This window comes from Tachyglossus aculeatus, chromosome 1 (genome assembly GCF_015852505.1).
Source record: "Tachyglossus aculeatus isolate mTacAcu1 chromosome 1, mTacAcu1.pri, whole genome shotgun sequence".
Taxonomy (NCBI): domain Eukaryota; kingdom Metazoa; phylum Chordata; class Mammalia; order Monotremata; family Tachyglossidae; genus Tachyglossus; species Tachyglossus aculeatus.
The window spans coordinates 153,541,420-153,554,143 of NC_052066.1; positions in this window are offsets into that span (position 1 = coordinate 153,541,420).

Genomic DNA, 12,724 nt, shown 5'->3' on the forward strand with positions numbered 1-12,724 from the left:
TGACTAGAGCACAGGCCTGGAAGTCAGAAGGTCATGGGTTCTAATCCCGCTTCCACCACGTCTGCTGCGTGACCTTGTTCAAGTCACTTCATCTGCAAATTGGACATTGAGAATGTGAGCCCACTTCTAGACTGTGAGCCCACTGTTGGGTAGGGACTGTCTCTATATGTTGCCAACTTGGACTTCCCAAGTGCTTAGTACAGTGCTCTGCACGCAGTAAGCACTCAATAAATACGATTGATTGATTGATTGATTGAGCCCCAGGTGGGACAGGGACTGTGTCCTACCCGAGTTGTGTGTAACCACCCCAACGCTTAGTACAGTTCCTGGCACATAGTAAGCGCTTAACAAATGCCACATATTATTAAGTGGTGGCTTGAGAGTAAGGGGTGAGGAAGGGCTCATCTGGAAAGGGGAATTGATAGGAGGCAGGGAGGCCAATGAGGAGAGTGTTCAAAGCCCTTTAATGGCCTACTGAAAGCTCACCTCCTCCAGGAGGTCTTCCCAGACTGAGCCCCCCTTTTCCTCTGCTCCTCTTTCCCTCCCCATCACCTCTACCCCCTCCCTGTCCTACAGCACTTTTGTATATATGTATATGTACATATTTATTATTCTATTTTATTGATGATGTATATATATCTATATGTCTATATATCTATAATTCTGTATTTATATTGTTGCTATTGATGCCTGCCTATTGTTTTGTTCTGTTGTTTGTCTCCCCGCTTTTAGTCTGTGAGCCCATTGTTGGGTTGGGAATTGTCTCTTTTGCCAAATTGTACTTTCCAAGCGCTTAGTACAGTGCTGTGCACACAGTAAGCGCTCAATAAATACAATTGAAAGAATGAATGAATGAAAGTGTTGCCATAGTCCAGATAATAGGTGGCAAGAGGGTTGTAAAGCATGGTGGTGGCTGTAGGAGCAGAGAGGAATAGAAAGATTCATAAATTATTGCAGAGGAAAAATTGGCAGGATTTAGTGACAGATTGAATGTGAGAAGCAGACATGACGCTAGGGACTTGAGTGTGAGGGGCAGAGTGGTGGTTTTAGGTTAGGGAACTGAGGATGAAAAGTTCCAGTCCAGGTCTAATGAATTTTAGTCTGTGGCTAGAAATCTAGGCAGCGATAATCTAAAAGAGAAGGAGGTGAGGGGCAGGAGTGACCTGAACTGAGGAAGTAGACGTCAGAGACCTTCACATTCAGGGTCAGATGGTTCTACGGAGCTCACTGTGGTGTAAACTCCTCCTCTAGACTATAAGCTTGATGTGGGCAGGGAATGTGTTTGTTATATTGTACTCTCCCAAGTGCTTAGTACAGAGCTCTGTTCACAGTAAACTCTCAATAAGTACGATTTATTGATTGAACTTTTAACTTCTTCAGCGTGGAAGACTTGACAGTGACCGAGGGATGTTTCCATTTTTATTTTTGGCTACAGTTAAACTGCGTGTCCTAGGAGAAAAGCATGGCCCTGGAAGTCAGAGCACCTGGATTTCAATTCCAGCTCTGCCTTTTGCTTGCTGTGTGACCTTGGGCAAGTCATTTTACTGCTCTGTACCTCAGTTTTCTAATCTGTTAAGCAGCAGGTTATCTGTAACCAGACTACTGATTATCACAGAGTAAGCACTTAAGAAATACCACAGCAATGATAATAATAAGGTCACTCAGCTCCTTACAGATTTCAGCCAGCTCTGAGGCTGCTCTCCACTCCATCCCCAGACTAACCCCCTGGGGTTACTGATATGGCTCAGATAATTTCACAAATGCACCAGCCTCCTGAAATCATTGTTATTATCTCTGGACAGTGAGCACACTGCGTGAATGAGTTCACCAACTCTGTTATATAGTTCTCTCCCAAGCATTTAGTACAGTGCTCTGCATACAGTAAGTGCTCAGTAAATATGATTAATTATCATTATCAATAGTAATAATAATAATTGTGATATTAAGGACCCAGTATGTACCAAGCACTTTACTAAGTGCTGGGATAGACAAAGTATAATCAGACAAGACACCAGAGAAGCAGCATGGTCTAGTGGCAACAGTAGAAGCTTGAGAGTCAGAGGACATGGGTTCTAATTCCTGCTCTGCCACTTGTCTGCTGTGTGACCTTGGGCAAGTCACTTAACTTCTCTGTGCCTCAGTTACCTCATCTGTAAAATGGGGATTAAGACTGTGAGCCCCATATGGGACAACCTGATTACATTGTATCTACCCCAGTGCTTACCACATAGTAAGCGCTTAACAAATGCCATCATCATCATCACTGTTCCTGTCCCATATGAGACTCACAGCCGAAGCAGGAGGGAGAAAAGGTACTAAATCCTCATTTTACAGATGATGAAACTGAGGGATAGAAAAGTCAAGTGACTGGCCCAAGATCATACAGTAGGCAAGTGGAGGAGACTGGATCAGAACCCAGGTGTCCTGATTTTCAGCCCCATGTCATTTCCACTAGACCACACTGTTTTCAAAGTATAGCGGCAAGAATCCTCCAAGGTGGAAGACATAGATTTTTGCAGAGCTCTGGTAAATATTTTCTAGGAGAATGGCCTCTTTAGCAGCTGATTAACTGAATCTGTGACTTATTCCTCTAAGGAGGTGACAGAAGTATGGCAGATTGTGAAAGGAGTTGTCACATGGTTTAATATAATAATAATAATAATAGTGGCACTTAAGTGCTTATTATGTTCAAAGCACTGTTCTAAGCACTGGGGAGGATATAAGGTGATCAGATTGTCCCAAGCAGGGCTCACAGTCTTCATCCCCACTTTACAGATGAGGTGACTGAGGCACAGAGAAGTTAAGTGACTTGCACAAAGTCACACAGCTGACATTTGGTGGAGTCAGAATTTGAACCCATGACCTCTGACTTCCAAGCCCGAGCTATTTCCATTGAGCCACCTTTTTCATTTTTCCTACAAGGTGAGTCATTAGTATGTGGGCTGGGGAGAGGGGGGATGTTGCCACTGAATTGTTTTATTTTATTATGATTTTAAAGATGGAAAATTGAAGTAGTCTCCATTGCACTAAATGTATTATTCATTGGGTAGAGTGAAGGTTTTTGAGATGGGGACCAGAACAAGAAAATCTAATTGTCCCTCTTTCTATTCTGTTTTATATTTTTTATTATTTAAGAAAGATATTTTACTCTTAAAAATCCAGTTCTGTAGTAAATTAATAAGACTTTGCATTTTCTATCCTGTATTGGAACTGGGCTAATGGAATCCATGAATTACCATAATATTCCTAGGAGATTGTACTGTCTACACTCAAATAAAATTGTCACTATTCATTCATTCATTCAATTGTATTTATTAAGCACTTACTGTGTGCAAAACTCTGTACTAAGTGCTTGGGAGAGTACTATATAACAGCAAGTAGGCCAGCCTCAAGTGTTTGTCTTCTCTAAACTTCGTGCTGATGGATGTCTTTGAGTATGTAGTGTTTTGAGAAGTGATTCGTAGTTTGTTGACTTCTATATGTGAACTAAGGACCTCTGAGAAATGGTTGATGATGGACACAGTGTTTAGATGGAAAAGCTGTTAATAATGATAATGGCATTAAGCTCTTACTACATGTCAAACACTGTTTTAAGCACTGGGGTGGATACAAGTTAATCAGGATGGACACAGTCCTTGTCCCATATGGGGCTCACAGTCAGTCAATCGTATTTATTGAGTGCTTCCTGAGTGCAGAACACTGTACTAAGTGCTGGAGAGAGTACAATATAACAGAAATATTCTCTGCCCACAATGAGATTACAGTCTAAATAGGAGGTAGAACAGCTATGTATTTAATCCCCATTTTTCAAATGAGGAAACTGAAGGACAGTGAAGTCAGATGATGTGCCCAAAGTCACAGAGTTAGCAATCAGCAGATCTGTGAATAGAACCCAGGTCCTCTTACTCCCAGGCCTGTGCTCTTTCTAGTAGGCCATGCTGCTTCTCTTGGTTAACTGCATATTCACGTGTGGACTAAGTGAAGAGTCTTCTCAGACTTGGAAAATGTTATCACTACATTTTCTCTTAATTCAACTTCTTTGCATACTGTGCCACAGTCAAGGGAAATGACATTAGGATGTATGAGAAACTGGCTTATGTCTCATTTATTCATGTAACCTGATTTAAAGCTGGCTTCTTTTGTGGTATAATACTGAGCAGTATATTTTGCTGTGGGAAAAAAAGGGAGTAAATTACTAGTATTTTAACTCAAGTTTTTTTTTTTTTCCCCAGAGCACGTATTAGATGAAAGATGAACGGTACCATTACGCCCCTGTGTGACTATTTTTTTTTTCTAAACCAACAGTGAGTCACAGTGTTTACTTTGCTCTTGATCATGGAAAAGCACAATTCATTTTGACCCTTAAGTCTATAAAGAATCTGAAGTATACCTCTCTTTCTTTGGGGTCTATTAAATAATCCTAGTGACTCAGCAGTGCATGTCACTGGAATCTTTGCCTCAAGTTGCTAAGGAAGACATTCATGTAATTCCTGGTGATTCTGGGGCAACGGATCTTGTTCCAATTGATTTCTGTTCCAATGGAATGAATCATTATCTTGGTTTCCCCAAGGGGGGTGCCAAATGAGCTTTTAGGATCTTAGATTCCATTCCATCACATCTTTTCTTCTCTATCAGAATATTGCATATTAGCCTCTCAGATGCCAAAGAGATCCATCTGGGGATGTGATGTTGGGGGAAAGAGGGAAATCAGGATATTTACAAATGTTTGTCAGTCTTGCAGATGCTGTCTCTCCTTCTGCTCCCACCCTCTAAGTGAGGTTGTCCCTCCCAATTCTGTTCTTGGCCACTTTCTCTTCTCACTTCACACTCACTCCTGGGGGAGGTCATTGACTCTAATCAATCATTATGATTTATTGAGCACTTACTGTGTGCAGAGTATTGTACTAAGCACTTGTACAATACAACAGAATTAGCAGACATATTCCCTGCCCATAATGAGCTTACAGTCTATAGGAGGAGACGGACATTAATATGAATAAATCCTTTAACCATCTGTATGTAAGTACTTTGTGGTTGGATGCTGCCCTGGTTACAGGCTAGTGAGATGGGGGAGGATAGTGGTGTTTTCTGCAGTAATGGGAAAGATAGGAGGAGGGCTGGGTTTGGGTGGGAAGATGAGGAGTTTTGTTTTGGACATTTTTAGTTTGAGGCATCCGTAGGACATCCAGGTAGAGATGTCCTAAAAGCAGGAAGAAATAAATGCAAGACTGCAGAAGAGATGAGAGGTCAGGCTTGGAAGATGTTGGGAATCATTTTCATAGAAACGGCAGTTGAAACCATGGGAACAAATCAGTTCTTGAAGAGAGTGAGTGTAGATGAAGAATAGAAGGGATCCCAGAATTGAGCCTTGAGGGACTTCCACAGTTAGGGAATGGGAGGCAGAAGAGGAGCCTACAGAAGAAACTGAGAATGAGCAGCCAGAGAGATACTAGGAGAGCCAAGAGAGGACAGTGTCAGTGAAGCCAAGGTTAGTTGGTTTAGTGGAGAGAGCATGGGCTTGGGAGTCAGAGGATGTGAGTTCTAATTCCGGCTCTGCCACTTATCAGTTGTGTGACTTTGGGCAAGTCACTTAACTTCCCTGTGCCTCAGGTACCTCTTCTGGAAAATGGGGATGAAGACTGTGAGCCACACTGGGACAACCTGATTACCTTGTATCTACCCAAGTGCTTAGAACAGTGCTTGACGTATAGTAAGTGCTTAACAAATACCATCATTATTATTCTACATTTTTAGGAAAAGGAGGTGGTCCACTGTGTTGAAGGCAGCTGAGAGATCAAGGAGGATTAGGCTGGATCCTTTGTTGTATCAGCCTACACAGTGGTCTCCCTGACTCTATCCAAACTGCCGACACACTGTTCCAAGCACTTGTCATAGCCTGCCTTGACTACTGCGTCAACCTCCTTGCTGACCTCCCTGCCTCCAGCCTCTCCCCCATCCAGTCCTCACTTCACACTGCTGTCCAGATCATTTTTCTAAAACATTCTTCTGCACATGTCTTCCCACTCATCAGAAACCAGTGACAGCCCATCCATCTCCACATCAAAAAGAAACGTTGATATATATGGTGCACTTGAAATAACTTATGCTTGACCAGTGATCTATTTAATAAGGTACCTGTAATGATGGTCCTTTGTCGAGTGATATGTTTATCATCATCACAATCGTTATCACCATAATAATAATAATGGCATTTATTAAGCCCTTACTGTGTGCAAAGCACTGTTCTAAGAGCTGGGGAGGTTACATAGTGATCAGGTTGTCCCACGGGGGGCTCACAGTCTTAATCCCCATTTTACAGATGAGGTAACTGAGGCCCAGAGAAGTGAAGTAACTTACCCAAAGTCACCCAGCTGACAACTGGTGGAGCCGGGATTTGAATCCATGACCTCCAACTCCAAAGCCCATGCCCATGCTCTTTCTACAGAGCCACGCTGCTTCTCTAATCATCATCAATGTAATTTGGGGGCACTTACTATGTGCAGAGTGCTGTGCTAAGTGCTTGGGAGAGTACGATACAACACAGTGGGCAGACATATTCTCTCTCCACAAAGAGCCGAGTTCTAGAATCTCCTTGTTGTCTCTCAATCTTCCTGCATCTCTTCTCAAAAAGAGCTGTCTCTCTTTATCACTGCCTCCTAGGCTGACCTATCTGCTCCTATGGTACCCCAAAAGCCTAATGCTATACCCCACTTTCTGTCTAAGACTATGATTTCTTCAGTATTTAAAAAGTTTGTTCTGCCCTTTCTCTTGTAATTGCCCACTTCAATTCTCTACAAAGCGCAGCTGCTAGCGCAGCATCACTGTGGCCCAGGTAGGCATCCTGAGTTTGTTATAATAAAAGAAAATGAGGCTATCCATTTGGAACAAGAAGAGATGAGTCTAGGTGAGGTTCTGCTGAGTGTGTAGAGGGGTGAAGTAAATAAATGTCACCGCAGGGTGCCTTCTGGCTGAGGTCTCTCTTCCATTTCCCAACAGGGAGTCCCTCTGCCCTCCTTTTTCCAGACAGGAGGGATGGTCCAACCTGGGCATCCGAAGATGGTCACAGTATGTTTCTGTTCTTGACAGTCCTCATCTCTACAGGGCACTAGCCGCCTGAGAGGAAATCTGTTCTCCTGATGGGACTGTCCTGAACTGACTGGAGGCAGCCATCTGGAAGGAATTCATTTTATTTTATAATAATGATGGCATTTATTAAGCACTTACTATGTGCAAAGCACTGTTTTAAGTGCTGCGGAGGTTACAAGGTAGTCAGGTTGTCCCATGGGGGGCTCGCAGTCTTAATCCCCATGAGGTAACTGAGGCACAGAGAAGTTAAGTGACTTGCCCAAAGTCACACAGCTGACAATTGGCAGAGCCGGGATTTGAACCCATGACCTTTGACTCCAAAGCCCGTGATTTTTCCATAGAGCCACGCTGCTTCTCTATTATTTATTGATTGATTGATATTTTAATGTTATCAGTAAGTCAGTCAGCTGTATTTATTGAGCATATACTGAGTGCAGAGTGTTGTACTCAGCACTCGGGAGAGTAAAATATAGCAATATAACAGACACGTTCCCTGCCAACAACGAACTTACAGTCTAGAGGACTTGTATTTGTAGAGAACATGTGTTAGGTGCTTAGTATGTGCCAGGCACTGTACTAAGCACTGAGGTAGATACAAGTTAACCAGGTTGAACACGATCTATGTCCCACGTGAGGCTCACCATCTTAATCCCCATTTCATAGATGAGGTAACAGAGGCACAGGGAACTTTAGCGACTTGCCCAAGGAGACATAGCAGACAAGGGGTGGAGCGGAATTAGAACCCAGGTTCCTTCTGATTTACAGGCCCGTGCTCTATCTACTAGGCCGTGTTGCTGCTCCCAGAAGAAACTGTTCCAAGCCCTTAAAGGAGAGAGGCCTGAGAGCAGTGGAGGTGGGGATGGGGACTGCTGGGCTCTCTGGGACAGACTGGGCGATCCCTGAAGGCTTTTGCAGGCCAAGGCAGATGTCCTATGTGTCATTCAGGATCCTGCTGTGAGAATTCTCCCTATCTGAGCTTGTGCAGAAAGGGACCTCAGTGTGGTTGTTGAAATTAACAACGTGGTTGTTAATGCTTTGACAGTGAAACTCATGGATGTGGATTTCTGGCAAGGAGCTGCCCCCTTTAAAAGCTCTAGCTAGTGTAGAGGAAGCAGCAATACCCGGTAACTACTGGCCTTGGACATTGGGGTAGCCTCTCTCTGCCTCAGCAATCTTCAGCCCCAACCTCAGGATCATCTCCATTTCAAGAGATCTAAATTATCCTCTGGTTTGAATCAGTCAATGATATTCGTTGAGCATTTACTGTGTGCAAGGCACTGTATTAAGAGCTTGGGAGAGTGCAATAAAAGAATAAATGGACATATTCCCTGCCCACACCACAATGAGCTTGCAGTCTAGAGATCACAGCTAGTCTGAACCAGTCCAATTAGCTCTGAGCCAATGCAACCTGCAGTGAGCCAGTCAAACTGGCCGCAAACCAGGCATATTGGGCCTGAGGCATTCAAACTGGCTCATCGGAAGTGGGGCCAGTGATTAGCTCTTCAAGGCTTGAAGAGCCTTGAATAGGTTAGGACAAGTGCTGCTTAATTTCCAGGTGTTTTTGTTACAGTGAGTCAGACAATTATCACTGCTGTGCGACCTTGGGCAAGTCACTTCACTTCTCTGTGCCTCCATTACCTCATCTGTAAAATGGGGATCAAGACTGTGAGCCCCATGTGGGACAGGGACTGCGTCCAATCTGATTAGTTTGTATCTAGCCCAGCACTTAGAGCCATGCTTGACACACAGTAAGTGCTTAACAAATACCATCATCATCATTATAATTATTGAGGACCTATTGAGTGCAGAATCCTGTACTAATGCATTTGGTAGAGTAACAGAAGCTGGACACATTTCCTGGCCTAAAAGGGGGACAGACAGATCAAAAGTATTTACAAAGGGTGGGAGCAGAAAACTCTAACAGGTAGATAATCATTATTATCTTTTGGGTTTGGACAGAACTAAAATAATTGTGGTTATAGTAGTTGCGGGATTTTGTAAGCTTGTTCTGGGCAGGGAATGTGTTTAATTGTCATACTGTATTCTCCCAAGAGCTTAGTACAGTGCTCTGCACTCAGTAACTGCTTAATAAATACAATTGACTGACTTATTATTGACTGTACTAAACAGTAGCGTAGATACAAGATAATCACGTCCCACATGGGCCTCACAGTGTAAGTAGGAGGGAGAAAATGTATTGAAGCCCCAATTTACAGATTAGAGAACTGAGGCACAGAGGAGTGAAGTAACTTGTCCAAGGTCACACAGCAGACAAATGGTGGAGCCGGGATTAGAACCCAAGTCCTCCGACTCCCCAGCCTGTGCTCTTTCCGCTAGGCCAAGTCTCGTGCAACTTTGAAAGGGACTTTGGAGGAAGGAAGGAATTTGCCATTGCAGTTGCATAAGTAAAGCTATTAATAAATGAGTGCAAAAAAAGATTGATCAATCAATCATTCAATCAGTTATATTTATTGAGTGCTCACTGTGCGCAAAGCACTGTATTAAGTGCTTAGGAGGGAACAATAGAGTGGATAGACACCTTCCCTGCCCTCGATGAGCTTATAGTCTAAAGGGGGAGACAGGCATTAATCAAAATAAATTATGGATATGTACAGAAGTGTGGTGGGGGTGAGGGAGGGGTGAGTAAAGGGTGCAAATCCAAATGCAAGGATGATGTAGAAAGGAGTGGGAGAAGGGGAAATGAGGGCTTAATCAGGGAAGGCCTCATGGAGGAGATGTGCTTTTAAAAGATGTGGAGGATAACTCCAAAAATAAACCAAGCCAAGTAAACGACTCTTGTGCCTTCTCACAGCACCCAGTGAATTCATATCCTGTTGTTCTCTTCCTAATGTCTTCCTGGTGTGGTGAATCTCCTTGTACTGGAAGAATTTCAGTTTTGACTCCATTTGATGGCAAGATTACTTGGGGAATAAGATGGTAAACATGAAATTATAGTAAATCATTTAGCAAACAATTAGGAGATGAAGAACAAACAAGGCACTCTTTACAAAACTACTCTTTAATCACTTTGAACATTTTTAGAACCCCAAGCAAATATTAAGATAATTAATCACTGTCAATGTTTCTGTCAGTCATAAGCAAAGCACTTCCTATTAATTATGCAGACCCCGTGCTCCTGACTCTGAATGTCTGAGCCTTAATTGCGTGTTGATTCTCCCAAGGTTGCACTTTGAATTCTGGAAGATGTTCCCATAGCAGAGAAGTTGAGAAGCAGTGTGGCCTTGTAGAAAGAGCCCAGGCCCGGGAGTCAGAAGGACCTGGATTCTAATCCCAGCTCTGCCACTTGACTGCTATGTGACCTTAAGCAAGTCACTTAACCTCTCTGTGCCTCAGTTCCCTCATCTGCAAAATGAGAATTCAATACCCATTCTCCCTCCTACTTAGACTGTGAGCCCCGGGTGGATGTAATTATCTTGTATCTTCCCCGGGGCTTAGTACAGTACTTGGCACTTAGTAAATGCTTTAACAAATACCATCTCTATATGTTGGCGACTTGTACTTCCTAAGTGCTTAGTACAGTGCTCTGCACCCAGTAAGCACTCAAAAAATACGATTGAATGAATGAATGAAATACCGCCATTATTATTAAATTGAAGCATATTTTGTTGGTTGCTTTAGGAGAATCTGTCCTTTGCCATTTGCTATCAGTGAATTAATCACCCTCTCTGTAACTCATCTGAGCACTGTAGGTGGAAGCTTGGACTAACTTCCAGTGATTGGTTATTAAATGACTTGGGTAAATCCAAACAGTTATTTTTAGACTGATTTTGATTAAAAGAACAAAACCGAGGAAGTGAGCATCAAAATACAAATTAGTCCCTGGGTCTTCATGGTCTAGAGAGAGATTAATTTCTCAGTGTCATTTGTTTTAAATAGAAAAAGACATTTTGTTTTTGTTTTTATACCATTTTTTTTATCTGTAAAAAAGAGACCATTCTCCTCCCTACTTTTACTCTCAACCCCATGTGGGACAGGGTCTCTATCAGCCTGTCTGACTCATTTCTACTCCATCATTTAGAATGGTGCTTGACACATAAGTGCTTAACAAATACCATAAAAAAGAAGGGAGATCAGGCATTGAAACCCCATTTTACAGACAAGGAAATTGCACAGAGAAGATAAGTGACTTGTGTAAGAACACAAGGCACACTAGTGGAAGATCTGGGATTAGAATCCAGGTCCTCTAACTCCAGGCCTATGGTCTTTCTACTAGGTCATGCTGCTCCTCACTTCCAGCAATAAAACTCAGTTAGTTGAAGGCAGGACACAGAAAATATGAATGTATGGGTAGGACTCAATCCTCTTTCCCAGAAATGCCTAAAAATTCCCTGGAAGATGGGTAATTCTTTTACAGGGCTGTTAACTATGTAGCTAAAGAAGGTGAATTTAAACTTTGGGTTATATAGATTATAAGTAGCCTGAAATGGCTTCATTTAGATGGTAGGCTGCTCAAGGGCAGGGGCTATGTCTTTTTCCTTTGTTGTTTCCTTCCAAGTGCTTAGCATAGTGTTCTACACATGGTAATAGTCAATACATTCTATTAATAAAAAGACTAATAATAATGGTACTTATTAATGATGTGCATATAGCTGTAATTCTATTAATTCTGACAGTTTTGACATCTATCTACATGTTTTGTTTTGTTGTCTGTCTCCCCCTTCTATACTGTGAGCCCGTTGTTGGGTAGGGACCGTCTCTATATCCTCAAAAATCTCCAGTGGCTACCAATCAATCTGCGCATTAGGCAGAAACTCCTCACCCTGGGCTTCAAGGCTGTCCATCCCCTCGCCCCCTCCTACCTCACCTCCCTTCTCTCCTTCTACTGCCCAGACAGCAACCTCCGCTCCTCCACCGCTAATCTCCTCACTGTGCCTCGTTCTCGCCTGTCCCGCCGTCAACCCCCGGCCCACGTCATCCCCCGGGCCTGGAATGCCCTCCCTCTGCCCCTCCGCCAAGCTAGCTCTCTTCCTCCCTTCAAGGCCCTGCTGAGAGCTCACCTCCTCCAGGAGGCCTTCCCAGACTGAGCCCCTTCCTTCCTCTCCCCCTTGTCCCCCTCTCCATCCCCCCATCTTACCTCCTTCCCTTCCCCACAGCACCTGTATATATGTATATATGGTTGTACATATTTATTACTCTATTTATTTATTTATTTATTTATTTTACTTGTACATTTCTATCCTATTTATTTTATTTTGTTGGTATGTTTGGTTCTGTTCTCTGTCTCCCCCTTTTAGACTGTGAGCCCACTGTTGGGTAGGGACTGTCTCTATGTGTTGCCAATTTGTACTTCCCAAGCGCTTGGTACAGTGCTCTGCACATAGTAAGCGCTCGATAAATACGATTGATTGATTGATGTTGCCGACTTGTACTTCCCAAGTATTTAGTACAGTGGTCTGCACACAGTAAGCGCTCAATAAATACAATTGAATGAATGGATTTACAACAAGCCAGGCACTGTGCTAAATACTAGAGTAGAGACACAATAATAGGATGACAGTCCCTGTCCCACACTCTAAAAGGGAAGGAGACCAGGTATTGAATTCCCATTTTACAGATGGGCGCTGAGGTCCAGAGAAATTAATAGACTTGCCCGAGGTCACACAGCAAGACAGTGATG